Source organism: Protopterus annectens, chromosome 7.part1, assembly GCF_019279795.1.
Source record: "Protopterus annectens isolate FY-2018-M chromosome 7.part1, PAN1.0, whole genome shotgun sequence".
NCBI lineage: Eukaryota > Metazoa > Chordata > Ceratodontiformes > Protopteridae > Protopterus > Protopterus annectens.
The window spans coordinates 537364053-537391652 of NC_056740.1; the positions used below are offsets into that span (position 1 = coordinate 537364053).

A 27600-nucleotide genomic window follows, 5' to 3' on the forward strand; every position below is an offset into this window, starting at 1 on the left:
ATCCCATACAAGAGTAGCCAACAAGTAGCTCAGGTAGATTCCGCACAGGGATGGAATCAGTGATTGCAAATTCATCCCCGTGAAATAAGCCCACTGCGTAAACAAGTGATTGCCATGATGAGCTGCAATCAGTGGTCAGAGAAGGCTGTAAGATCTACAGGGACTAGGCTGAAGACCTGGAAGTTGACGGGAGATTTGAGAAAGCACAAAAGTTCAAGAAATTACTCTGGGCACTAGCACCTCGGGAAGAAGAGTAAGTAGGTGGAGATCAAGAACTGTGTTGTCTTTGTGAAGGCTATAAAACAGATATGTTAACAGAGTCTGGTATGAAAATAAGGTACCTGAGGAAAGCTGGTGGCGGAATTCATAAATCCAGGAAGTCATCAAAAGAAAGGAATGCAGGACAAAATGGGACATGGAAGAGATAGACGAGGTTAAGAAGGAATACTGTTTGGCCTAGCAAAGCGGCTAAGAGAGCAGTTGCAACATCAAAGAAAATGACATCAGAATAACTCTACCAGCTTGTGGAAAGAGACTCCATAGATGACACAAAGAAACTCCCAGGTTAAAAGGCAAAGGCAGGAAGGTAAAAAAGATAGTCATCAGACACCATTCATAATGAATACCTGCCTGCAACAACCTGCTCATCCGTCCACAGAACATTAAAGGCAGGTGAAACGAGTATTTTCTACATCTTCTGAATGAAGAAAACCCCACAGAAGCTGCACTGCCCCAAACACAGCCTATGATGAAAGAAGAGGAGCCCACCTTAAAAGAAGAACAGCACTAAGGAAAATGAAGTCAAGGGAAGCAGCAGCTTCTGATGAGGTCATGGCAGATATAAAGATGTTTGGTGAGTTAAAGAAGAATTGGCTCCTGAGGGTTCTCATTGCAGTATGGAGAGAAAGGTATATCCCAGATGACTGCAGAATAATCCTACTACTTCCAGTGTTCAAGAACAAAAGGGAAATTCACAACTATGGGCAGTACAGAGATATCACATTCCTGTCACATTGCATGAAAGTTTGGGAGAGAGTGATTAATAATAGAATATGCAGAATAGTAGAAAGTAAGATAGATTAGCAGTTCAGATTCAAATCAGGATGTAGCACAACTGACCTGATATTTGCAGTGAAGCAGGTAGTTGAGAAGAAGCTAGAGGTGAGGAAAGTCCAGCTGGGCATTCATAGGCTAGAGAAAGCATTATGACAAGGTCCCAAGAAAGCTGATGTGGGCAGTCCTATGATGGTTCGAAATCCCAGAAACATTAGTAGGATTAGATTAGGCTATATGCAAGGACTTACTGACACACGTATGGACAGTGTTCAGCCTCCCAGTGGTTCCCAGTTGGAGTGGGTGTGCATCAGGGTTGGATTAAATTAGAAACAGGTTGGAGAGGACAAATCAGCAAAGTTACTGTATGCAGATGACGTGGCATTACAGGCAGACTCTGAGCAAGAACTTCAGCAAAGGACAGGGAAATGGAATGCAAAACTGAAGTCACACAGGATGAAACTGAGTTACAGATAAGACAGTTGTAATGGCAGCAGATAGGGGGGATCATAAGATGAGAATAGAGATAGACTGGAAAATAAGGGAACAAGTTAAGCCACTTCAAGGGGCTACAGCCAACTGACACAGTGTCAGGGGTAGTGTATGACAGATGAATGCTAAAGAAGCTGAAAAGTAAGGTGTACAAAACAGTGATACAACCAGTACTGCTGTATGGTACAGAAACCTTCGCAGTGAAGGCAGAACAGTTGGGGAGGCTAGAGGTGAAGGCGCAACAGTTGAGGAGGCTAGAGGTGAAGGCACAACAGTTGGGGAGGCTAGAGGTGCAGGCAGAACAGTTGAGGAGGCTAGAGGTGAAGGTGCAACAGTTGAAAAGGCTAGAGGTGAAAGCAGAATAGTTGAGGAGGCTAGAAGTGAAGGTGCAACAGTTGAGGAGGCTAGAGGTGAGGGCACAACAGTTGAGAAGGCTAGAGGTGAAGGCAGAACAGTTGGGGAGGCTAGAGGTAAAGGCACAACAGTTGGGGAGGCTAGAGGTAAAGGCACAACAGTTGGGGAGGCTAGAGGTGAAGGCAGAACAGTTGGGGAGGCTAGAGGTGAAGGCGCAACAGTTGAGGAGGCTAGAGGTGAAGGCGCAACAGTTGAGGTGGCTAGAGGTGAAGGGGCAACAGTTGAGGAGGGTAGAGGTGAAGGCGCAACAGTTGAGGAGGGTAGAGGTGAAGGCGCAACAGTTCAGGAGGCTAGAGGTGAAGGCGCAACAGTTGAGGAGGCTAGAGGTAAAGGGGCAACAATTGAGGAGGCTAGAGGTGAAGGCACAACAGTTGAGGAGGCTAGAGTTGAAGGCAGAACAGTTGAGCAGGCTAGAGGTGTGAGATGACGTGCCTGAGACTTGGTGGTAGGATGCACATTATGGGACAGATGAAGAAATGAGAACATCAGGGCAGAAGCCCAAGTAGCACCATTTACAGAGAAGGTCAAATAGAACAAATTAGTGGTTTGGGCACATGTGCAGGAAAGCAGAAGACAGTCTGGTGAAGGGATTTGGAGGAGACAGGAAAAAGGCAAGAGGAAATGAGGGCATCCAGCAAAGAGATGAATGGATTATGTAAGAGAAGTTGAGCATGACTGTCGAAGAAGGTAAGAGACTAGCATTGAATCAAGACAAATGGCGACAGTTGACATGACACTCTGACCTCATGTAGAAAATTGGGAAAAAGGGGATAGTGATGGTGATGACTGGGGAGTATATTTACTTTGGTGTCTTCAGTGGAAGCGGTTTTTCTTGCTGTTAAAGCAATTTTTCCTACACTTTTTATCAAAGTTCTGGCCCTTTAATTAGTACTGGTAGATTCAGGTTCCCTGATTTATGTGGAAGCAAGTGTTGGCTCCAGGTGTCTTGCCCAGTAAATATTTGCATAGGCTCCAATGGAAATTTTCAGCTGCCCATTATTCCGACTTTGAGCCCTTGTAGGGTATTAGACTTTAACCCAGAAACAGGTGAAGACTGCTTCTGCCTTAGATCTTCATCTTGTGTTTTGGATTACCTGTGCTATGGTTGGATTGTAGCATTTGCTTTCCATGCCTCCACTGTTAGTTCTGTGTTTGTCAGCCCTGACCCTGATGTTTGACCTTTTAAATTTTACATCCCCTAATTAGTTTATGAAGTGGTATGTGAATTTTGGATTAGGAAGATAAGTTCATTGTGATGGTCATCTGACAAGACATGCAGCTCTTCTACTATGATCTGTTTTCACAACTGTGTTAGGTCAGTAGTAGACTGCTACAGCTATCAAAAGCTACTGGTGGTCCTCTGTGAAGTCTGCTTTTGTCCTTAAAGTTTCCTCCACCTGGAGTCATCTGATTGGATGACTAGCATTGTGGGATATAGGGGAGCCTCGAGCCGGTGGAATTAGCTCTCGAGCTTTAGCATTGGCCGAGTTGGAGCCGAGGATCGGCTCCGAACCCATCCAGCAAGAATGAAGGCGAGATGGACAACTTAATGGTGAACATAGATAAACTTACTAAGCTGGACATGAATCCCTACGTCACTCTATGGGGGTTGCCAGCTGGCTTACTGACAGAACCCACATTGTAAAAGTAGCTGACTCCAAATCCAGCTCCAGACAAGTGACAAGTGGAGTAGCTCAGGGTTCAGTCTTGGGACCTCTCTTGTTTGGCATCTACCTCTCTGAAGTACAGGCCAACACTAAGGGACTTTGGCTAACAAAGTTCGCAGATGATGTGGATACTCTACAAAAGGGCCTTACAGAAACAGATGCTTGGTGCCAGAGCCATCGGCTCAAGCTCAATGCAAAGAAATGTATAGTTATCCCCTTTGGGGAAAAAACATGTACCTGTGAATTACCACATAGGTGGCAGTACACTAAACACTGAAAGTGTGATAAGAGACTTAGGGACACAGGTGAACAGTGGTCTCACCTTCAATAACCACATCGCCACAACAGTCAGGAAATCCTTCTTTGTGGCACACCTCATCACTAAGGGCTTTTCATCCCGAAAAAAGGAGGTCATTGTCCCACTGTACTCATCCCTCATTAGACCCATTGTAGAGTACAATGCCCCATTTGGTATGTACCTCTGAAGACATCTGCAACAACTGGAAAGGCCGCAGAAATAACTCACTAAAAGAATCACAGGCCTAAAGCAGATGCCCTATGCTGACTGCCTTAAAAAACTCCAGATATACTCTGTCGCATGTCGTCTATTCTGAGGTGATCTCTGCTTAACATACAAGGCCATGTCAAACCCAAGCTGTTGGACATGCTGCACTTAAAAAAAAAATCCCAATCCCTCAGAGCCACACGCTCCAGGGATCTAAACCTTGTCATCACAATAAACCAAACATGCTGGAGGGGATAGGTCCCTGACCCAGAGACTCCCCAGACTCTGGAACAGACTGGCCATACATGTCAAGCAGAGCGCCTCTTTGGCCCTCTTCAAAAGGAACCTTGATTGAATGGGAGAAAGGAAATTCACCCCGGGGATCACATCAGTCACCCTGCTAGACAGGGGTCCAGGAAAGTAAATAGTGTGGGAAGAAATAATTAGGGAATTGTTATGGCTAGGCTTGCATAGGCCCTAGGGCCAATAGCCTAGTACCAACCTATGACTGTGAGGAGGTTTTTGCTTTGTGCAGCCTGTTCATAACATGTTAGTTTTTGAGGGCCTTTCACATGACTTTCCAAAGTCACTTAGCTGAGTTATTGGAAACTGGAAGGCTTATTCATAGATTATCTTACAGGACTGTAGTTTGAAAGTGTGAAAACAAAATGAATCTGATTTCACAGCCTCTATAAGGACCAGGCATGTGGAGATGTGCAAGGAGGGTGCAATGTTTTCCTCTGTCCTGTACTACTGTAGAGCTGAATGTAATGGTTAATCTGATGTGCTTTTCATTCTTCCTCACAAATGAGTTTAGGTCGGATCTGATCTTGGATCAGAGAGTGCTGCACATACAAGACTTCAAATCCATAACTCGAGCTACTCTCTGTACCCTTAATGCACTATTCCATCCCCAACTCCTCAGATCTCATTTGCCACCATTGTGGTAAGATGGATGATCCACCTCGAGCAGTAAGAGATTTCCTTTTTTGGTGCAATTTCTCTAAAAATGTTTTGGTTATAGTCCTTATTCTAGTTTCTATTATAGACCTCTAGTTTTCGCTGGTGTCAGGTCTTGTTTCTTTTTCTCCTGTTTCTGTCTTTCTTAGCACCATTCTTGATACTTTGACCTTTTTTCTATCCCTGTTACAGTTATCTCTGTTTATATATTTATATTTTTATAAACGCACACACACACACACACACACACATATATATATATATATATATATATATATATATATATATATATATATATAAATAGGTTTACTATTAAAACATCGAACATCAGAATGTAAACCATTCAAAAATGCGGTTTACATGTTCGATGCTTGGAATATTAATTAGGTTGGAATATCGACAACTTAATTAAGACGAAGTTGAATTCGACTTCTGAAGTCTGTTGTCCCCTTTGCAGCTTGACGTACTGACCAGATCCATACCGCACAGCGCTGACAGTAATGTTTTTGCAGGAGGGGCAAACCCCCTTAATGTTAAGTTGTCCATCTCGCCTTCATTCTTGCTGGATGGGTTCGGAGCCGATCCTCGGCTCCAACTCGGCCAATGCTAAAGCTCGAGAGCTAATTCCACCGGCTCGAGGCTCCCCTATATCCCACAATGCTAGGCGGTAACTACTCAGATCTCGTTTGCCGCTATAGCTGACGAGGTGCTTTTCTACCGGCTCTGGCAGGTTAGTCAAAGATTTAATTCTAAAATCTTCTATCTTAGACCCCTAGTACTCCTTTTTCACTAAAACCTTAGTTTTAAATACCCCTTTACCTAGTTTGACAACTTTGTTGCCCTTAATTCCTTCTTTTTTTTTTTACCACTTTAGTTTTAGGCCTTAGGCCCTTTCTAGTCCTCTTGTGCGACTGGTATTTTATTTTTAATTAAGGCCTGTGTGTGTGTGTGTGTGTGTGTGTGTGTGTGTGTGTGTGTGTGTGTGTGTGTGTGTGTGTGTGTGTGTGTGTGTGTGTGTGTGTGTGTGTGTGTGTGTGTGTGTGTGTGTGTTTTTCTTGGACCCTTTATTATGTCCAAGGAATCGAAGGTCTCAGGCTTCAAGAAGTGTGACTCGTGCTGTCAGAAAATGTCTCTGACAGACTGTCACACTTCTTGTGTGTATTGCCTGGGACCTTTGCACCTGCAGGACTCTTGTGCTGTTTGTCATGGTTTTAGCCCTAGAGTCCTGTAGGAACGCAAGAATAAATTAATCTTGCGGGGCTTATTAAAGCCTGAAGGCCCCCCGACTCAGTCTGTGTCGGGGAAGCCTTCTAAAACTTCCAAACAGTCGGCTCCGGTTTCTGAGTCTACTTCTGAAAAGGTTAAGTCTGCTTCGACATCGGCTCCGGCCGGAGCTGATGTTTCCAAGCCTCATACTGTTACCTCGGCTCCGGCTGGAGCCGAGGCTGATAAAACTCCGTTGGCTCCGATACTCTTATCGGAGCCACAGTCTAGAAAGAGATCTAGATCCCCCTCTATCGGCTCCGTGCACTCGGCGCCAGGATCCCCTCTTCTTTCTGAACGGAGCCATAAAACTCATTCCTCACGGTCTTCCAGGCTATCTGACCACAATTTGCAAAGGGTAGTGAGTAGACTTCTCAAGTCCGAGGCACTGGCCCAAATGCTGCATAGCCCGACTCAGCAGTCAGTGGCTATTTCCGTTCCCCAATACATTCCTCCTTCGACTCCTTTGAGTTCGGAGCCAGGGCTTGTCGGAGCCATGACTGTCGGTGCGTCGGATCCGATACCTTCCCTTTCGGCTCCGTCGTCTGCTCCGATCTCCTCCTTGGAGGGATCTCGGTGCCGAGCTTCCCTCGTCTGCTCCGAGGGGGTGAGTGGCATTGGACCCTTGTTCGACCCCGCTCTCTCTCTCGGGGCTTCGGCGCTGGTGAGTTCGGCTCCGACATCGGCTTCGGAGCCGTCCCTGTCGGTGCCGGGGGAGGTCCTTGTCTCTTCGGAGCGGGGGCCTCTGGCCTTGCCTGACAGGGGTGCCTTCGAGGTCATGCGGAGTGTGCTAGAACCAGGGTCTGCCCCACAGTCGGCTCCTTCAGCCCCTCCATCTACAGTGCCTGCGGTGATTTCTACTCACCCCCTTGCCTTAGACCGCAGAGAGCCAACTCCTCAAGTTTCCCCATTGGGAATTTCCTCCTCTTCCGAGGCCTCTCCTGACCCGGCAGGAGATCCCCCTAGGAAGAGGCAGTGCAAGAGGAAGAACATTGACTCCCCTGAGTCTATCACCTCTGACACTGACTTAGAGGAATCTAAAGGTTCCCCTCGATCCCCCTCTGAGGATGTCTCCTTTGCTGACATCCTTGAGATCCTGAAACAGAGGGGGAATTGGCCAGCCCTTAACCCTTCGGAGGATGAGTCAGTGTATCTTGAGGCGTTTGACTCTCGCCCTTCTACCTCCTGGGTGTCCCCTCCCTTTGACCCCCTTATGGAAGTGGTGGCAAGGAAGGCTTGGACGGCTCCTGATTTAGTGGAACCCACCCCGAGGAGACCATCTAAATTTATTACTGCCCCTAGAGATAAAGATTTTTTATCCAAAGGTGTCCCTGTTGATGCCATGGTGGTGGCTGCGGCCACTAAGAAGGAGTTAGCCGATCCTTCGGTTCCTGTCCATCCTCCTAATAAGGAATCTAGGACCATGGACAGGTACGGCAAGCGGATGTTCTCATCAGCGACCTTTTCAATGCAGTCGCTGAACTACTTATGCCACTTCACTCGTCTCCAGAGAGATTTACTCAAGGATATGGGTGAACTGATAAAGGATCCTACAGCTGAGGGGTTCCAAGACACAATGAACTCCCAGTTGGCCACCCTGATTTCCATCGTTAACTCCTCCATGCGGCTGGTCTCATATGCTGCGGATGGGGCGAGTAGAGCCGCAGGCACAGGTGTTGCCTTACGACGTCACGCCTGGATGCGGCTGTGCAACTTTGCGGACCCTTTCAAGGCGTCCTCCACCAATTCTCCCTTTGATGGATCATCCTTGTTTGGTCCACAGGTGAAGGATACATTGACCAGGTGCGAGGTAGAAGGTAAGACTCCCTCTGCCGTAGGAGTCCGTTTTTCTACCCCTTCTAGACCCTATCCCAAAGGTCAGAGGGGAGGAAAGATGTGGTTCATAAACAATCCCAGGGAGTCTCATCTGACGCACAAGGTCGATTCCCCTTTAGAGGCAGAGGGGGGAATAATAATAGACGCCGCCCTAGAGGCAGAGGAGGTCCGCAAAACCAGGGTAGCAGAGAAATGTTCTCTGATAAACCCTTTCAGCATCCCTGAGGGGCTGCCCGGCTGTCCACCTTCGGAGGCAGTCGGGGGAAGGTTATCCCTGTACCCAAAAGCCTGGCTTTCCCTTACTCAAGACAAATGGGTACAGTCGATCATATCCGAGGGTTACAAAATTCTCTTTATTCATATCCCATCCCAACCCAAAAGATCCCTTCCAGATGTTCCACCCGGTCTAAGGGAACAAGCAGCATTAGAAATTTCAAAGCTGCTATCAAAAAGAGCTATCCAATCAGTCCCAGCAGACCAGCAAGGATCCGGAATCTACTCCAAATTCTTTTTGGTACCAAAAAAAACAGGGGACTGGAGACCCATACTGGATCTCAGCTACTTAAACAAGTATATCAGGAAAACAAAATTCCGGATGGTCACGCTACAGTCCATTCTACCCTTCTTGGGTCAGGACAATTGGATGTGCTCGATAGATCTTCAGGACGCGTACTACCACATCAAGATGAACAGACGCTCCAGGAGATATCTCCGCTTCAGGCTGGGAGCCAGTGACTACCAGTTCAGGGCCCTGCCCTTTGGTCTCACTACAGCCCCCTGTGTGTTTACCAAATGCATGGCAGTGGTCGCGGCTCACTTGAGATGTCAAGGATTCCAGGTGTTTCCATATTTAGACAACTGGCTCTTTACCGTCACCACCAGATATCAGCTTCTTCTATCCAGGGACTTCACCATCCAATCTTGCCAAGCTCTAGGCATTTCGATAAATTTCGAAAAATCTGCCTTGTCGCCTTGTCAATCTATTACCTTTATAGGCGCCACCTTAAACACACTCAATCTTTCAGCCAGACTCACAGAGCAGAGAGTGTCAGATATTCAAAAACAAGTTTCCCTTCTCTTACAATGCAACAAAGTCAAAGCCAGACTAGTTTTGAAGGTGTTAGGACTCATGGCAGCAGCTATTCCCCTTCTCCCCTTAGCTCGCTTTCACATGAGGATCCTCCAATGGATGCTGTTTACTCAATGGTCCTTTCAACAGCTCCCGATGTCCCATACCATATTGATAACTCAATCATGCAAGAATCAACTGTCTTGGTGGATCACATCACCTCAACTTCTCCGAGGAAGACCCTTCACTCTCCCCCCTCCCCAGTCGCCACATTGACAACAGATGCCTCCCTGATCGGGTGGGGGGGGCATTATCAGGGCAGGACAGTCCAAGGCACGTGGCAACCTTTCGAGTGCCACTTGCACATAAACGTCTTAGAGATGAGAGCAGTGTTTTTAGCGTTGCAAGCCCTTCACGACTGCCTTCCCACTGGGACTATTGCAATTCAAACGGACAACATGTCCGTAGTGTGGTACATCAACAAACAAGGCGGAACCAGATCATACCCTTTATGTCGAGAGGCACTCAGACTTTGGCAATGAGCGATCTCTTCTCAGCGTTTTCTGATAGCAACGCACATTCCCGGGAAATCCAACGTTATTGCAGACAAATTGAGCAGGGCAATTCTCATGCCCCATGAGTGGTCTCTAAAGAAATCAGTTCTAGAAGAAGTATTCCTAAGATGGGGCCAGCCTTGCTGCAAACTTTTTGCTACTCCCCAAAACAGCAAGTGTCACGACTTCTTCACTCTCTTCCCGTTACCAGGCCATCCCACCAGAGATGCTCTAGTCCACGATTGGCCCCGGGGACTTCTGTATGCCTTTCCCCCCTTTCCACTAATATCTCAACTAATTCAGAAAGCCATCGCCTTGAGAGTGACAATGATCCTCATTGCCCCTTACTGGCCTCGACAGATATGGTTTCCGTTTCTTCATCGTTACCTTTTGGAGCAGCCTTGGCATCTGGACCCAGTACCAGATCTGATAACCCACCAATCGGGTCAGCTGCACCAATCTCTGCTTTCTCTAAACCTCACAGCGTGGTTTCTCCGATTCCAACCTTAGCCAGGCTTCCCTCAATATCTCGCTCGGTCGAGATATCTTGATAGCCTCTCATAAATCTTGTACCCGGAAGATTTATAGTAGCAAATGGAAACGCTTCTCCTTTTGGGCAACATCAAAAAACATAGATCCCTTTACTGCACCTATCCAGTCTATTCTAGATTTTCTAGCAGAACTCTTTCATTTAGGATCATCTGCATCTACCATTAGAGTTCAGTTGGCTGCCATATCTAATTTTCATGTTGGTGTCTCGGAGTCTAGCATCATGGCTCACAAACTCTGTAAAGCCTTTTTAAGGGGCGTATTTCTTCTCAAACCTCCAATCAAAGATCCCCCGCCTCAATGGGATTTGAACTTGGTTCTGGCATCCTTAATCCTTACCCTTGAACCGGGCGGCTTCATGTTCTCTGAAGTTGCTTTCTTGGAAGACACTTTTTCTGGTAGCTATAACTTCAGCGAGAAGGGTATCTGAACTCCATGCTCTGTGCAGTCATCTTCCTTACTTAGTGTTTCACAAAGATAGGGTATCCCTCCGTACTAATCCATCCTTTTTGCCCAAAGTTTCCTCTCAAGTAAACCTAAACCAAATTATTGATCTCCCCGTCTTTTTCCCTAACTATTCAAACAGGTCGGAACAAAAGCTACATTTTTTGGATGTTCATCGCCAACTTAGATATTACTTAGACTGGACTAAACAATTCAGGAAATCTAATCAATTGTTTCTGTCATATGCGGAAGGGAAATTGGGCCTTCCTGTTACTAAAGTATCCCTCTCTAGATGGCTCACCTCTACAATTACCTTCATCTATGAGATCAGACATCAAAACTACCCTCAAGACCTAGAGCTCATTCAACTAGGGCATTAGCTACATCCGTAGCTTTTCAGGATAGGCTGCCAATAGATTCCATTTGTGCAGCAGCCACCTGGGCTTCTCCTCATACATTCATTTCACATTACAAATTGGACATGGTTTCCAGAAGCCGTGCCAGTTTTGGTTCCACTGTTCTCAAGAGTCTGTTCCGATAGGCCACCCGGGATAAGGTGCTAGGGACGCGGTCCCATCCAGCAAGAATGAAGGCGAGATGGACAACTTAACATTAAGAAGTTATGTACCTACCATAACGTTCCATGTTAGTTGTCTTCTTCTGCCTTCTTTCTAAGGCCCCACCTCCTTCCCCCAAGCCTGGACAGACCGACAGGAATTCAGTTTGTGTTCTTCCTCTGGAAGTCGTCATTCCCACATGTTCTTCCACCTCTTTTTCTCCTTTCTTAGGTCTGCGATACCTTTCACGCAGGTTGTTTTGAGGTGGGTTTCCCTACTCCATTCTATGGAGACTAGGGTTGCTTGGTATAGCTATCAAACGAGATCTGAGTAGTTACGCCTAGCATTGTGGGATATAGGGGAGCCTCGAGCCGGTGGAATTAGCTCTCGAGCTTTAGTATTGGCCGAGTCGGAGCCGAGGATCGGCTCCGAACCCATCCAGCAAGAAAGAAGGCGAGAAGAAGACAACTAACATGGAACGTTATGGTAGGTACATAACTTCTTATTCCAACTCCAGGATTGCACTACAATGCAGAAAATGGTAAATCTCCCGATCTGCACTGTCCCACGATCTCAGTACAAAACATGTACTTGAGCCAATGCATACTACGTATTACACAGACTGTGTAAAGGTCGACTGTATAGTGTCGACTGCCGTAATAGAGTCTGTCTTCAAGGGTCGACATTTCACACACCTTTTAAAGGTGTGTCTGCACTTTGAAGATCGCACTTTTCACTTTCACACAAGGCACACTCGACATTATAACAGTAAACCTATTTTATATATATATATATATATATATATATATATATATATATATATATATATATATATTTATGTGTATAGGTACACTTCTTAATTTCAAAAGTCCGCAGTCCCAACATTCAGTATTTTGAACTAAAAACCTTGAAATTTAAAACAAAAAAAGCTCAAAAACATGTTTTTGCAGGGGGGCAAGCCTCCCTGCACCCCCACACCCTCTGCAACTTAAATGTACTAACTCCGAGATCGCTCTACAGTGAAGAGGACATTAATGGAGATCGCCATACAGTGCAGAATGAGAACATTACCATTCTCTTCACTGTAGTGTGATCTCAGAGTTAGTATATTTAAGTTGCAGAGCGTGTGGGGGTTGCCGACTGGCTTGCCCCCTGCAAAAACATGTTTTTTTATGTCTTCTTTTTAATTTCGAGATTCCACAGTCTTGATGTTCCGAGTTCAATATGTTGAACGTCAAGATTGTGGACTTCCGAAATTAAGAAGTGGAGCCATATATATACATGTGTGTATGTATGTGTATGTATGTGTATATATATATATATATATATATATATATATATATATATATATATATATATATGTGTGTGTGTGTTTGTGTGTGTGTGTGTGTGTATATATATATATATATATATATATATATGTGTGTGTGTGTGTATATATATATATTTATATATGTGTGTGTGTGTGTATATATATATATATATATATATATATATATATATATATATATATATATATATATATATATATATATATAATATTTGTCTGTGTGCGTGTATAAATATATATCTTTTTGTTTAAATAACAAAGGAAAAAAAGTTGTGTTTTAGTATAACCCTTTTTCTTCCCAGGTTACACTATTTGTTATTTAAACCTTTTTCTCTTTAGGGTTTACTAATTTCTTTCTGTTGTCTAGGATGTCTGAGAAACCCGAGAAACCTATGGGTTTCAAGAAGTGCACTTCTTGTGGGCATAAGATCCCCAAGTGTGATGCCCACAACAAGTGCATGTATTCTCTTGGAGCTGCCCATCTCGACTCTCCTTTACCGTCCACCTCCTTCTCAGATCCTACACCATCAGATCTGAAAGGCAGAGAGTGTACGCCAAAGTTTGTTTTGAAGCCAGTTTCTCTTGCCCTAATTTCACACCTATTCCAGATGCTAAGGAAGCATTCCAGGCCACTGTCCACTGCATCATTCAGATCTTCAGGGAGTTTGACAGAGGCAGACATGGGTGGGAAGGATCAGAGATTTCTTAGGGCTCAGATCCAGGTGGGTGTCCTCCCAGCTCCATCCCCTCTTAGATCTGTGAGTGCACTGACCCAGCCAGATGTTCGTGTTTCACTGTTGCAGTCATTACACTTGGGTTATCCTGCTGGCAGGCTACCTGCAGTCGGCCTGAATTCCAAAGTCCTGGTCCGGCGTCTGTTGCTGTCGCCTCTTCCCTGACGTCAGTGCGCGAGGGGTATAAAAGATGCAGCCGACACCATTTTCTCCAGTCTTTCTTGCCGCACGGTGCCCAAAGCAAAAGCAGTTCGCAAGTGCTGGTCGGCCGACTCCTGAGATTTTCAGAACTGAATTTCAGATCCGAAGTCTTCATTTAGCTAAGTATCCCGTTGGGGAAACTTTTTTTCTTGCTCCAGACCGATGACAGAAAAAGTTAACGATCGTATTTCTTGTGGGAAGCAAATACCTCATAAGGATTTTCATTCTTACTGTATTCCTTGCCTAGGCCCTGACCACAACGTTGTTAGCTGTCGGTTTTGTGCTAGATTTAACCAACGCACTATTAAGCGTCTGTACGATTTTGCCCTTCATTACTTTGGCCGAAGATTTAATTATATAATGCCGTCGGAAGAGCCGATGACCGGAGTTTATAAAAAGCGCAAGGAAAAGGACAGGCATCCGAGGTCCAAAACCGACGACGAGGCCTCCGCTAGGCCAGTCGCTGGTTCTCAGTGAGGTGCTTTCGCAGCCCCTGACGCCCGCTACCTCAGAGCCACAGGCCACTTCCATCTCCCACGTGGAGCCGACTAGGCCTCTGGATACTCAAGGTATTGGACACTCGGAAACTATTCCCTCAGATGGGTCTGGAGCCGCTGAGCAGGCATCTGCTTCTGAGGGTGTTTTCAGACCTACACAGTTATATGTAAAGCCAACCTCAGCTTCAAAGGCAAAGACTAAAACAGCTCTAAAGACAAAGAAACAAGTACAGCATTCTCCTGCACAGACTTCCATGCCTAAAAACAGATGCTTAAAATGGCCGAAGACCTAATTACTTTGATCAGGGGTTCCCATCCCCCTCCTGGTAAGAGGCCTAGGCAAGAGACAGAATATGAATCTTCAGATCAGGTTTCCATTTCCTCTGACTCCTCTTCTGAACAGGGATACTCCCTTCCTCCCTATGAGGATTCTGATGCTGAAGAGTCTATTCCTTCAGCCTCTCCTCCTGAAGATTATTCTTTTGGGGAAACCTTTCATACCATGAGGGAGCACTTTCACTGGAAGAGCCGAGATTACTCAGAATTTAAGAAAAGGCTCAGACATTCTTTTACTACCTCAGCACAGACCTCTTGCTATTCTACCTGTTCTAGACATAGTAGATGTATTTTCAGAGTCCACCCTGTTTTCGGACTCTTTGCCCCCTGCACCGGTTAAGCCAGACAGATACTACAGGGTTCCAGATTCCCTCAATTTTCTATATAAAAACACTGCTGCTGACCCAGAATCTATATCTCCAGGTCCCAAAGGGGTCAAGGCTTCCACTGCGAAAAACCCTGTCCCCTCTGATAGGGATTCTAGGGCACTGGACAGATGGGGGAAAAAAGTTTACACTTCTGCTACCTTGGCTGTAAGGGCTTTAAATTGTCAGTTTCATATGCTTAAATATCAGCAATATTTAATGTCACTGCTAAAACAGAAAATGTTGACAAATTCTGAATGTCCAGATAACAAGGAAATGCAGGATTTATTGCATGCAACAGAACAAGTGGGAAAGCATACTTTGCAATATGGTTTTGATTCACTGGAGGCCTCTTGCAGGGCCGCTGTTACGTGTACTGTCATTAGAAGGCATGCTTGGGTAAAGGAACAAAATCTGCCTGATCATGTTAAAGCTAAATTATTGGATGCTCCTTTACAGCATGATATTTTGTTTGGTGTTAAGGCAGAAGAGGTGTTGAAGAAAATGGAGGATAAAGCGAAATCTATGCAGACAGTTAAGGATTTCTTACAGGTACAACCACCCAGATTTAGCAGGAATTGGCCTTCAAAGAATTGGTCCTTTCCAGTGTCAGACAGGCCACAAAGAGGCAGATACAGACGCCCTAGAGGCAGATCCCAGCCCCAAGGATCATACAGGCCTAAACATTGGTGTGCTTCTACCTCCAAAAGCAGAGAAGACAAATCACAGCCATATAGAAAACAGTCCCAATGACTTTCCTCTGCCAATACCAAGTACTTATCTTTTGGCAGCCCCCTTAGGGGGAAAACTAGCACTTTTTTCACAAAGTTGGCATATCACCCATGACAAATCGGTCTTGAATATAGTGTCCCAGGACTACAGGTTCCACTTTCACACCCTGCCAAAGGCAAAAGGTATGCCAGACCTGCCACAAAATCAGTGGGTAGAGGCACAAAGGCAAGTTACATCCCTCATGGACATGAGGGCCATTCAGCGAGTACTACAGCAAGAGCAGGGACAAGGATTTTACTCAAGACTATTCCTGGTACCCAGAAAGGACAAAGCTGGGAGACCAGTACTGGACTTGTCTATTCTAAACACTTTTCTGGATGTTCCAAAATTCAAACTGTTGACTCTGCAGCAGCTTCTGCCCATGCTGGGCAAGAAGGCTTGGCTTGTAACTTTGGACCTAAAAGAGGCATACCTGCATGTCCCAATCAGACAATCTTGCAGATGATACCTCAGATTCATAGCTGGATCAATGCACTACCAATTCTCTGCACTGCCCTTTGGCTTATCTACTGCGCCCAGGGTCTTCACAAAATGCCTGGCACCAGTAATTGCTTTCTGCAGACAAAGGGAGATTCAAATATACCCTTGCTTGGACGATTGCCTTATTCAAGCAGAGAACAAAGACATTCTACTGAGGCATCTGGCGTTTGTAAAAAGATTACTAATCTGCCTAGGGTACACGGTAAACGAAAAGAAATCAAAATATGCTGCAGGATCACAAGTAAAAGCCATTTCAAAGCAGACTATTTTAAAATGGATAGGCCACTGCATTCGTTTCTGCTATTCACAACATGGCAAATCAGTGCCTAAGGGCATTAGGCCACATTCAACCAGAGCAGCAGCCACTTCAGCAGCCTTCCTCAGAGGAGTACCAACCAAGGACATTTTGGAGGCTGCAACTTGGACTTCAGTGCACACTTTTACAAAGCACTACCACTTACCTCTTTACTCTAAATCCAGAGCAGGCTTCGCCACTGCAGTTCTGCAGGGCCTCATAGTAACTCCTAATCCTATCTAGGCCCAGCCACCCAACCTCAGCTTTGGGATTCAACCCAAGTGTAATGACTGCAACAGTGAAACACGATGAACATAGTACAGTTGTGTACCTACCATAAATGTAGATGTTCGAGTGTATTCACTGTTGCAGTCTAGTTTACCCTCCCTCCATCCCCCTTTTCATTGCTGGGACTTATCTGTACTTCTCTATTCTATACAACCTATGTGGTGTATTTGCTTGTAGATGAAGATAATGTTTATGTTAGTGCATGCTTTTTTTATGAGCAGAATTTTTAGCGGCACCTGACTTCTGGGGCAAGAAAAACTGAAGAAAATGGCGTCGGCTGCATCTTTTATACCCCTGGCGCACTGACGTCAGGGAAGAGGTGACAGCAACCGATGCCGGACCAGGACTTTGGAATTCAGGCCGACTGCAGGTAGCCTGCCAGCAGGATAACCCAAGTGTAATGACTGCAACAGTGAATACACTCGAACATCTACATTTATGGTAGGTACACAACTGTACTTTCTTTCTCCTTCTCCAGTCCGACCCATAGCAGCTGTGTCCCAGGACGTGAGATCCCCGAGAGGTTTATTGTCTGATTCGAGGAAGCTTCCCTCCTCGACTCAGACTGTGTCCCTGACCAGTCCTGCTCTGATTCCTTTGGATCCGAGCGGGTCTCTTATCCGAGCAGTTGGCACCAGGTCTGAGGGGTTGGGCTCAGCTCCTACTTTCAGATCCATCCCTTCCCCTCGGAACCTTGGCCCTGGACAGCTCAGGTCTGATTCTCCCTGTCGGGCTCGGATCCTGGTTTGGCTCCGACCTCCACTCTTGCCAGCTTCAAATCTGAGGAAGGGGGCAGAAGTTTCCCTGGGTCTGTCAGCTTTCCAGATAGTAGAAAGGGCATTCTCTTTGCACAGAGAGCCATCCTGTCTTACCCCAGGTCCAATGCAACCCCTCTCATTGGGTCCAAACTCTGAGCCCATAATTTCTGCTCCTCATTGTCAGCCTCCTCCGGGAAGCCTCCACAGGTTCCCCAGAGGGATTCTCCTTGTCTTCTGACACCTCCTCCGAACACCCCAAGGAAGAGGTCCCTCGTAAGTGCACGTGTAAGAGGAGGCACATAGATTTGCCTATGGAGTCTGTCATGGAAGACGCTGATTCTGATGAGGGAGAAGGATCCCCCCACTTGCCACTTGATGACATCTCCTTTGGAGACATCCTTGAAATCTTCAAACAGAAGTGGTGGTCTTCCAAATTTCCTTTTCCTAAGGAATCAGTGTTCCTGGAGGCATTCAGTGCCTGACCATCTGCAGTTTAATTTCCCTTTCTAATAGACCCACTGGAGCAAGGGAATCACGGTTGATGCCATTTTTGTGACAGCAGCCACCGAGGAGGATCTAGCTGAACAAAGCTCCTCTGGCCATACAGTGAACAGGGAGTCCAGAGTGATTGACAGATTTGGAAAGCATGTGTACACCTCAGCTACGTTTGCACTGAGGTCATTGAACTACTTAGCACACTTCACTCGCTGCAGAGAGACTTGACAAAGGAACTTTCAATCTGTGTCTCGCTCGGAGTCCTTGTCTGTGGAGGATCTCAAGAAGGTCTTGCAACAACTGGCCACTCTTCACTCAAATGCATCCATGGGAATGATCTCCCATGCAGCAGAGTGCGCTTCATGAGCTGTCATTTCAAGCATAACCATCAAGAGACATGCCTGGATGAGGCAGTGTGACTTTGTCGTACCCTTGTAAAGTATCATTTGTTAATGCCCCCTTCGATAGTTCTTCCTTGTTTGGGTCATCTGTTAAAGATGTACTCACCTGCTGCGAACAGGAAGGAAAGACGGTCTCTGCCATAGGAATCAAATGTACATTTTCTAAAAACCAACGGGGTGGTAAGAAAATGTGGTTTCGGAAATCTGAGGGACCTTTCCAGGATTCATGCAGGGACACTTTTTCCAGAGGCAGAAGCGGTTTCAATGAATGACTTCATCCCAGAGGCAGAGGGGATCTGCAGAATCAGGGTTTCAAAGAATCTTCCACTGATCGGACCTATCAGTGCTCTGTCTGCCTCTGGAGGCAGTCGAGGGGGTCATTTTTCCTTGTACTTGGACATGTACTACAAGATATTCATGGGTGCTAAGAATCGTTCCAGAGGTTACGACAAACCCTTTTTGCTTTTTCCTCCTGTCCAGAGAAAGAAACTCCCCGATGTTCCACCCCATCAGAGGGAAGATGCAGCTCAGGAAATACAAAAACTGCTACAAAAAATAGTCATCCAGGATGTCCCACCTAAACAGATAGGATTTGGAACTTACTCCCGCTTCTTTTTAGTGCCAAAGAAAACAGGGGACCTAAAAACCACTTTTGGCTCTAAGAAATTTAAACTAATATGTAAAGAAGTTGATGTTCCGAATGGTTATGGTTCAGTCCATCCTGCCTGGACTGTGCAAGGACGATTCAATGTGCTCTTTAGATCTCCTGGATGCATACTATTGCATCAAAATAGATGATCCAGGAGATACCTATGCTTTCGGCTGGGAGCCAGTCATTACCAATTCAGCGTACTGCCCTTTGGTCTCACCACGGTTCCCATGAGTTCACCAAATTTATAGCAGTAGTGACAGCTCAGTTGAGACTCCAAAGATACCAGGTGTTTCTGTGTCTCTACGACTGGCTCCTCACCACCCCATCCAAGCATCAACTTCTACAAGCCAGGGATTACTTGCTCCAGACCTCCAACACTATAGGCATCTCAGTAAACCATGCCAAATCAAATCTGGTCCCAGTACAGAGTCTGGATTATATATGGGAACTCAATTGAGTATTGTGACAAAGTGGCATCCCTAGCTCTTCATTGCATCACATCATTGAGAGATCAGGTACGAGCAATACTATCTCATCCATCCCCTCCAATGAAGCTAGTACTACAGGCTCTGGGACTGATATCCGCTGCCATCCTTCGAGTTTGTCTAGCAAGATTCTTTATGCAAATCCTTCAGTGGACCTTGGTTCAGTGGTCTATTTTTTTCCACCACCTGTCCTTTCCCATAAGACTTGCTCCAGTCTGCAAGCATAGTGTTTGCTGGAGGATCTAGTCCCAACAACCTGTTTCTAAGCAGGCCCTTCTTCCTTCCTTCTCCAGTAGCCACAGATACTTCCCAACTGGGGGTGGGGTTTCTTGGGGAAAGATGGTCCAAGGCACGTGGACCTCCTTGGCGACCCGAGTTGCATATCAGCATCTTGAAGATGAACAGTCCTAGCATTGCAAGTCTTTTAGGACATTCTCCCTTTGAGGATTATTGCAATTCATGCAGATATGTCAGTCATCTGGTACATGAACAAACTAGGAAGAACCTGTTCCTACGTACTGTGCAGAGAGGCCATGAGGGTTTGGGAATGGGCAATCTCTTAAGACCGCTTTCTTCTTGCAGTGCACATACTGGGGAAAACCAGTATGCTGGCAGACAGACTCAGCAGATCCATTCTGATTCCCCACGAGTGGTCTGTCAATTCCTCAGTAGTGAACATGATCTTCAGCCACTGGGGCCAGCCATGCTGCAACCTGTCTGCCTCCTCCTCCTCAACACGTGCAGCAAGTACTTCTTTCTGAACCCCCCCCCCCCCTCGGGGGAATCACTGAGAGTTGCTCTGATTCACGATTGTGCTTACCCTCCTCTTCCTCTGATTACAAAGTTTTTACAGAAAGCAAGCAGGCTGAAGAGAGCAGTCATCCTCATTGCCCCCTTCTGGCCTCGACAAGTATGGTTCCCCTTCCTTTGCTCTTACTTGAAATATCCTCCATGGATACTTGAACCCCCCCCCTCAGGATGTCCTCTCTCACCCATTGGGAATTCATCATGCCAATCTCCACACTCTCAAGCTGACCGCATAGTTTCTCCACTTCCAGTAATAGACAGTCCAGTCTTGCCTCCCCAGTTCTTGACATTATCTTGGCCTTTCAGAAGGCCTCCACCAAGAAAGATTGCAGAAGCAAATGGAAAAGATTTTCTGTCTGGGCTTCCAATCAGAATATTGACCCCCTTTGGCCTGTCTTCTTTTTTCTCACTACTGTTTTTAGGGAAGGAGCTAACTTTTCTACCATTAAACTTCAGTTGGCAGCCATTTCCAACTTCCACGCTGGAGACGAATCCTTCTCTTTGGCCTTGTCCAGATTATGTAAATCCTTCATGAAGGGAATTTCCTCCTTATACCCCCAGTAAGGGATCTCTCTCCTCCTTGGGAGTCTTACTGTGGTCCTTCAGGGTTTAACCCGGAAACTCTCTGAACCAGCGGATAAATGCGATATGAAGTTTCTTTCTTATTAAACAGTCTATCTGTTGTCACTTTTCATTCTATCTTCAGCTGTTTGGTTCAGATCCAATCCCTTGGATCCAATTTGGCCAAGCTTGTGGCAACCAAAACCTCTTGAGCTTCTCCCATATCCATAATGCACCGCCAGTTACCCCAGATCTTGTTTGCCGCTTCAAGCAAAAGATGTGGTTTCCATTCCTCTCGAGCATTAGTAAGATAAGTCGATACATTTCAATTTTTTTTTCTCAGTCTCCTTTTTATACTATCCCTTGCCATTAATTGTGAATTTCTTGCGGTTTTTTTCGATCTATTGTACAATTTTTTTTGTACCTCTTAGATACTATTGTTAGTATCCTGTTTCCCTCTGTGACACTGTCATAGTTTTCTCATTGTCATTGTTGGTATTTTTCTCCCCTTTTTCTCTCTTTCTAAATTTCTACTGTTTTATTTATTTAAAAGTCTTTCTTTTATCTTAAAATTGTGTTAAAGATGACTGATAAACCAGCGGGATTTAAGAAATACTAAGTGTTGGCACAAGCTATTTACTGCTTAGTGCCCTTCCATTTATAAAGGGATTGTTCTGTTTGTTATGGTTATAATACTCTAGCGTTGGTAGAACACCAAAATAAGTTTATACTAAAAGGTCTTTTTTCTTCCTTCTTGTGGGGAAGGTGTATTGCAGGCTGCTTCTGCTTCTTCCTCTAAATCGAAAACTGCAAAAGTTAAAAAGTCATCCTTTCCTAAGCCATCTTCCTCCTCCTCAGCTTCGGACTCCTCAAGGAAGAGGTCTCATAAGGAGCTGGTCTCAACCCCCAGTCCAAAAAAGCCTAAACTTCATGATTCCGCTAAGGGAAAAAATATGGTTTCTGACACCTCATTCAGATCCGATGAAGTCAAAACCCTTGGGATCTGACATCATCTGATCTGAAACCTTCTGAATCTGACTATCAAACTACCATAATTTTACCCAGGACTGTACTTTCTATCGCTGGATCCGGTTCCTGATTGAGTATCTTCTCCTTTCCTAGAAAGGCCCAGGTCTCCAATCATTTACTGTACTCGCTCTTAAAGAAGCCTTACAGAAGACGACGTGGAGAGACTGGTGAAGAAGATTCTCTTGGTGCAGAGATAGATTAATATTCCTTTTGCTAATTCCCCACTGAGTCAGGAGATCGATAAAGCTACTAATCCCCATTTCAAAATCCTCCTCTGACTTCTGTACTTCAGAGCTTTTGAATCCGAGTCGTCCAGATCTGTCTGGCTTGGATCCAAGGATAATTTTATCCTCTGATCCAAGTTCTTCTCTGAGGGCTCCAGTCCCATCAGATCTGGAGAGGTCCCAGGGCCATAGTTTACCTGTTGGATCCAAGGTGCTGCATTCAACTCCAAAGCTTTTGGAGCCATCTCTGAACCTCGTAGCCTCTGCACTGGATAGCTCTGCTCCACCTTCCACCTTAGGGGTGGAGCCCTCAGAGCAGGGGAGGCCTATGATTCAGAACCTTGTCTTCTTGGATAAGACGGTCTCTCTCTACGAGCCATTCTGCCTTCAAGGCTGCAAAGACAATGCTGACGGATCCTTCTCCCTCAGATCCCAAGTCCTCTGCCATGATTTCTCAGCAGTGAGAGCTTCACCATCTTCTTCCACAAGGACATTCAGTACCAAAGCCCTAGGCTCCGATCCAGGTAATTATCTCCTCTTGTGGTACTTCCCCAGAGCATCCCACTGAGGAGGTCCACAAGAAGAGGACATGCAAGAAGAAACACTTAACTCCCCGGATGAGTCCATCACAGAAGATGCAGATTTCAATGAGGGTAACAGGTCCTCATGATCACCTCCTGAGGATGTCTCCTTTGGAGATGTCCTGGAAATCCTTAAGCAAAGAGGTGGTTGGATGTCCAGCAACTGTATGTCTGAGGAATCTGTTATTCTGGAGGCTTTTGGCACTGGACCCTGTATCTCCTGCATGACTCCACCCGCTGATGAGCTTATTGCTTTGCTCTCACAGTGGGCGAGGAATAACCCTGATATCTTATAGCCCATTCCTCGCAGACCAGACAGGATAATGGCATAACCAGTGGATAGACAGTTTTGGGGGAAGGGAGTTCCTGTTGATGCCATTGTCATTGTGGCGGCCACCAAGAAAGAACTAGCTTAGGAAAGTTCCACTGTCGATCCCCCCAACAGGGAATTGCAGGTGATGGAGAGATTTGGGAAGCGTGTCTATGCTTAAGTGACCTTCACTTTGAGGTATTTGAACTGTTTGGCACATTTTACAAGACTTCAGAGGGATTTGATCATGTTCTCAAATACCCTCCCAGATGCGGTTTCTGATGAAGATGTTCTTCAAGTTTCACATTTGCAGTCATCACATTTGGGTTATCTGCCTGCAGGTAGCCCTCAGTCGGCCCGAATACCAGCGTCTTAGGATTTCTTCGTTGGATTATGTCGCTTCTTCCATGACGTCAAAATGCAACAAAAGAAACACCAAGAGGGTAAAGTACCTCCAAATCAAGCAGATAAGAACCAAAAAAAAAAGGATAGAAAGTACACCATGGCAGTCGAAGCAGACCAATAAAGTAAAGCTCAGTTTATTGTCACAAAGTAAGCGCTTTCACGTTCCCAAGAACGCTTCATCAGACTGTCAAAATAAAATACCTAAGAAATCGTTTGAACACTCATTCTTGTATAAAACAACCAATAAAAACAGTGTGAAACACACAGTATGAGAACTTTAAAGTGCCAGTGCATACATATACCAACCAGTATATCCTAATCATCAAGGTTACAAAAGGTATCTAAAAAGCAACAGATACATACTAATACAGGGAATATATCTGTATGTATATGTTATATAAATATGTCTGTACTTTAAAACCAAATACAAAATATATACCAAGGAGGAGAAACTTAATGCTTCAATGCACGGTCCATGAGGAATGGTTTCATGGAGACCCACTCATTCAACCCATGTCCCCTGTCAGCCTGTAATTTAATAATCCATTCCCCTCCTTCTTTTTCAGTATACTTTCTAATGTCACCTAATCTCACTGTGGAATATATTAACTCAAGAACTAAAAACTTAAAACTATGTGTAGTATCATTATAGATTATATGTCTAGCTATTGCATTTCTTTCATTCTCCTTATTAATGGCATAACTATGCTCCCTAATTCTCTTTCTCAGGGTCCTGTTGGTCTTACCTATATAAAGCTGTTACATTTTTGGCAGATAGCTAAATAAACTAGACTCCTTGACTTACAATCTGTATAATGGTTAAATTCATATGTTAGGTGTGTATCTGGATGTATAAAACTATTCGTATTAGCTATAAACCCACATTGGTTGCAGTTGCGACAAGCAAAAGTTCCTTTTCTAGTAGAGTGAAGCTCTTTCTTATTCCTCTTCTCATAACAGAGGAGTCGCTTCAATGATCTAGTATTCCTGTAACTCAACTTGGGACTATTGCCTACTGCTTCTCTTATATGATCATCTAACAATAACATGTTCCAATTCTTCCTAATTATCTCCGTTACTTTCTTATTGTTACTGTATGGGATTTCTAACCTGTTTGTCCTTGGGAGGACAGTAGCTCTTTGTATTGATAATGTCGGACCACCTCTCCTAATGTAAGGTTTCCCAAGGTTATCTCGTTTTGTTTCATGCATTACTTTCAAATCACCTGAATGATACCCTCTTTCAATAAAGTCTGTTCTTACATCACTAGTGGCCTTATCAAAAACATGATCTTCGCTAGTTAAACGGGAGGTCCTTAGTACTTGGTTCTTAACAATATTTTTATGTATATGTGAGGGATGCATACTCTCTCGATGCAGAAGAGTATTTCTTCTGCAAGGTTTCTGATATACCTCAGTGGTTATATAGCCATCCTGTTTCTTCAATAATACATCCAAAAATTCAGTCTCATCTAGGGACCATTTTTAGTAAGAGTTAAAAAAGTGGTCATCCCATTGATGTAGGTAATAAAATCACTGAGGGTACTTAAATCCCCTCCCCATATCAGAAAAACATCATCCACAAAGCGTTTATAATACTTTATGTATTTAGAAAAAAAAAACTTGTTCTAATATATAGGTATACTGCCAATATGCTAAAACAAGATTTGTGTAGGAGTTAGCACATGGTGTTCCCATTGCTACGCCTGAGGTTTGTAAAAAAATATTTATCATATGTAAACACACTATTAGTGAGAATTAAATCCATCAACATTGCACATTTAATAATGTGATCATTATTCATTCCTTTATGTATCAAGAACAATCTCAGATATTCAATACCAGTGCCATTAGGTATGCTAGTAAAAAGTGATGTAACATCTAGCGTAACCATGTAATCAACTTCATTCATATGACTAAGCTCATTGTAAGTCGAAAGTGTTTACAAAAACTGCTGGGTGTCCCTTAGAATCGAACTAGTTGACTCCACAATTGGTCTTAACTGTTTTTCTACATAAATAGATATGGATTCAGTCATCCAACCTCTACTGGAAACAATAGGTCTAAAAGGATGGTTCTTCAGTGTTTTGTGCATCTTAGGGCGACCCCTAAAGGTAGGTACTAAAGGTTTCTCTATAAGGAAATAATTGTATAGATCAGCATCAATAACATTACACATTAACATGCCATAAATTATGAACATCTTTGATTATCCTATCCAATTGAGGGGCAGTTAAGCTCCTGTAGGGTTCAAGATCTAACAACATGTCACATATACTAGAATGATAGTATTCCTGATCTAACACAACTACTGCTCCACCTTTATCAGCAGGTCTAATTACAATCATATCATTATCTTGTAAGGCTTTCCAAGCTTGCCTCTCTTCCCTATTTAAGTTATAAAATTCTGGTTTCAAGTTATGTCTCTCAAGTTGAAACATAGCCAATAAATCATTTTCACAAGCTTTTTCAAAACTTTCCAACAATGGGTGTAAAATAGGGGTGTACGTCTATGGCTTGCTAAACGTTTGACATTGTGTAATACGATTGCTGTCACTATTCGCATATTGTAGAGATAATGCAACATTTCTAGAGAAACATTTAACATCAATAATTAAATCAGTCACATCTACATTTTGTGAGGGTACAAAACGACAGTCCCTTATTTAGAACTGCTCTTTTAGAAAACGATAATACATACATGGATAAATTCACTGTAAGGTCCTGTTCACGGGTTTCAGGGTTTTCTTCTGAAACTCGTGCTGCACGTCTGACATTTTCCATTTCTTCCCCATGTAATATGGACTCCATGACTGTCGATTCATTATGCAAAAAGGTAATGGAAAAATGGAAGGAAGGAAGGTCACTGGTTGACGTGGTCGCCACCGGTTCTTTCATTATTTTTTTTCTTCTAACATCTGGTTCCTTTATGGGTAAAGAATCCTGTGTATTGGTTTGTTCATTATTGGATGCTTGTGTGTCCACTATCGCACTAGCGTTATCTCCCTCTCCTGTCTGATTAGGATGTAACGTCATCTCTAAAGAGGAGGACGGTTGTACGGGATGTACAGCTGATACTTGATGAACGGCACGAGATGGGGCAATGTCTCTAGTCCGAGTGGACTCCCTCAGCCACGAGAAGACGTTCCCTTTACTGAAATCCAAGCAATCTCTCTTCAGTTTTCTCTTTTTTGCCAATAATAACTTATTGTCCAAGGCTACTAGCGAGGTAGAGAGCTCACATATGAACTCATCCATTTGTGTACGAGATATTAACAAGCTTAGTTCATGTTCAACACGGCTAGCTTCGGTATTAAGTTAGTTTTTGATTAATGAGTACTGTTCAATTAATAACTTCATGTATCCGAAGCTAGTCTCTAAATTAAGTTTCTGCCATCTAGTAAGTAAGTGAGGGTAAGTTGAACCAAAAGTTAAGAGCTCGTAACCCTCTGGGAATTACTTTAAAGTATATGCAAGCCTCCATATGCTTCTTTTGCCACTGGATATTTCTTAATTTTGCCAATAACTTTTCTAGTTTCCTAGTAAGTTGCAACAAGTTATTATTTATGGTCTCTTTGTTGTGTTTGTTAGCATTATTGACTAAATCCATACACGATAGTCGTAATAAGGGATTATTGTCAGTCATTAATAGCTGCTTGAATTTAGTAATACCTGTAGGTACATTCTCAGTTCCAAACGACGGTGAAATGGTCTCATCTGTCATGTCCCTTTGGTATAACCAAACAAAATCCAAATGCAACAAAAGAAACACCAAAAGGGTAAAGTACCTCCAAATCAAGCAGATAAGAACAAAAAAAAATGATAGAAGGTACACCACGACAATCAAAGCAGACCAATAAAGTAAAGCTCAGTTTATTGCCACAAAGTAAGCGCTTTCGTATTCCCAAGAACGCTTCATCAGACTATCAAAATAAAATACCTAAGAAATCGTTTACTCATTCTCATATAAAACAACCAATGAAAACAGTGTGAAACACACAGTATGAGAACTTTAAAGTGTCAGTGCATACATATACCAACCAGTATATCTTAATCATCAAGGTTACAAAAGGCATCTAAAAAGCAACAGATACATACTAATACAGGGAATATATGTGTATGTATATGTTATATAAATATGTCTGTACTTTAAAACCAAATAAAAAATATATACTAAGGAGGAGAAACTTAATGCTTCAATGCACGGTCCAT

At 44.2% G+C, this 27600-nt stretch overlaps 1 protein-coding gene across 5 annotated transcripts in view; it reads left to right on the forward strand.

Moving 5' to 3' along the window:
* ZNF280D (zinc finger protein 280D) overlaps positions 1-27600 on the forward strand; it is a 3097091-nt gene that overhangs the window by 778597 nt on the left and 2290894 nt on the right. The gene's annotated exons all lie outside the window — the stretch shown is intronic.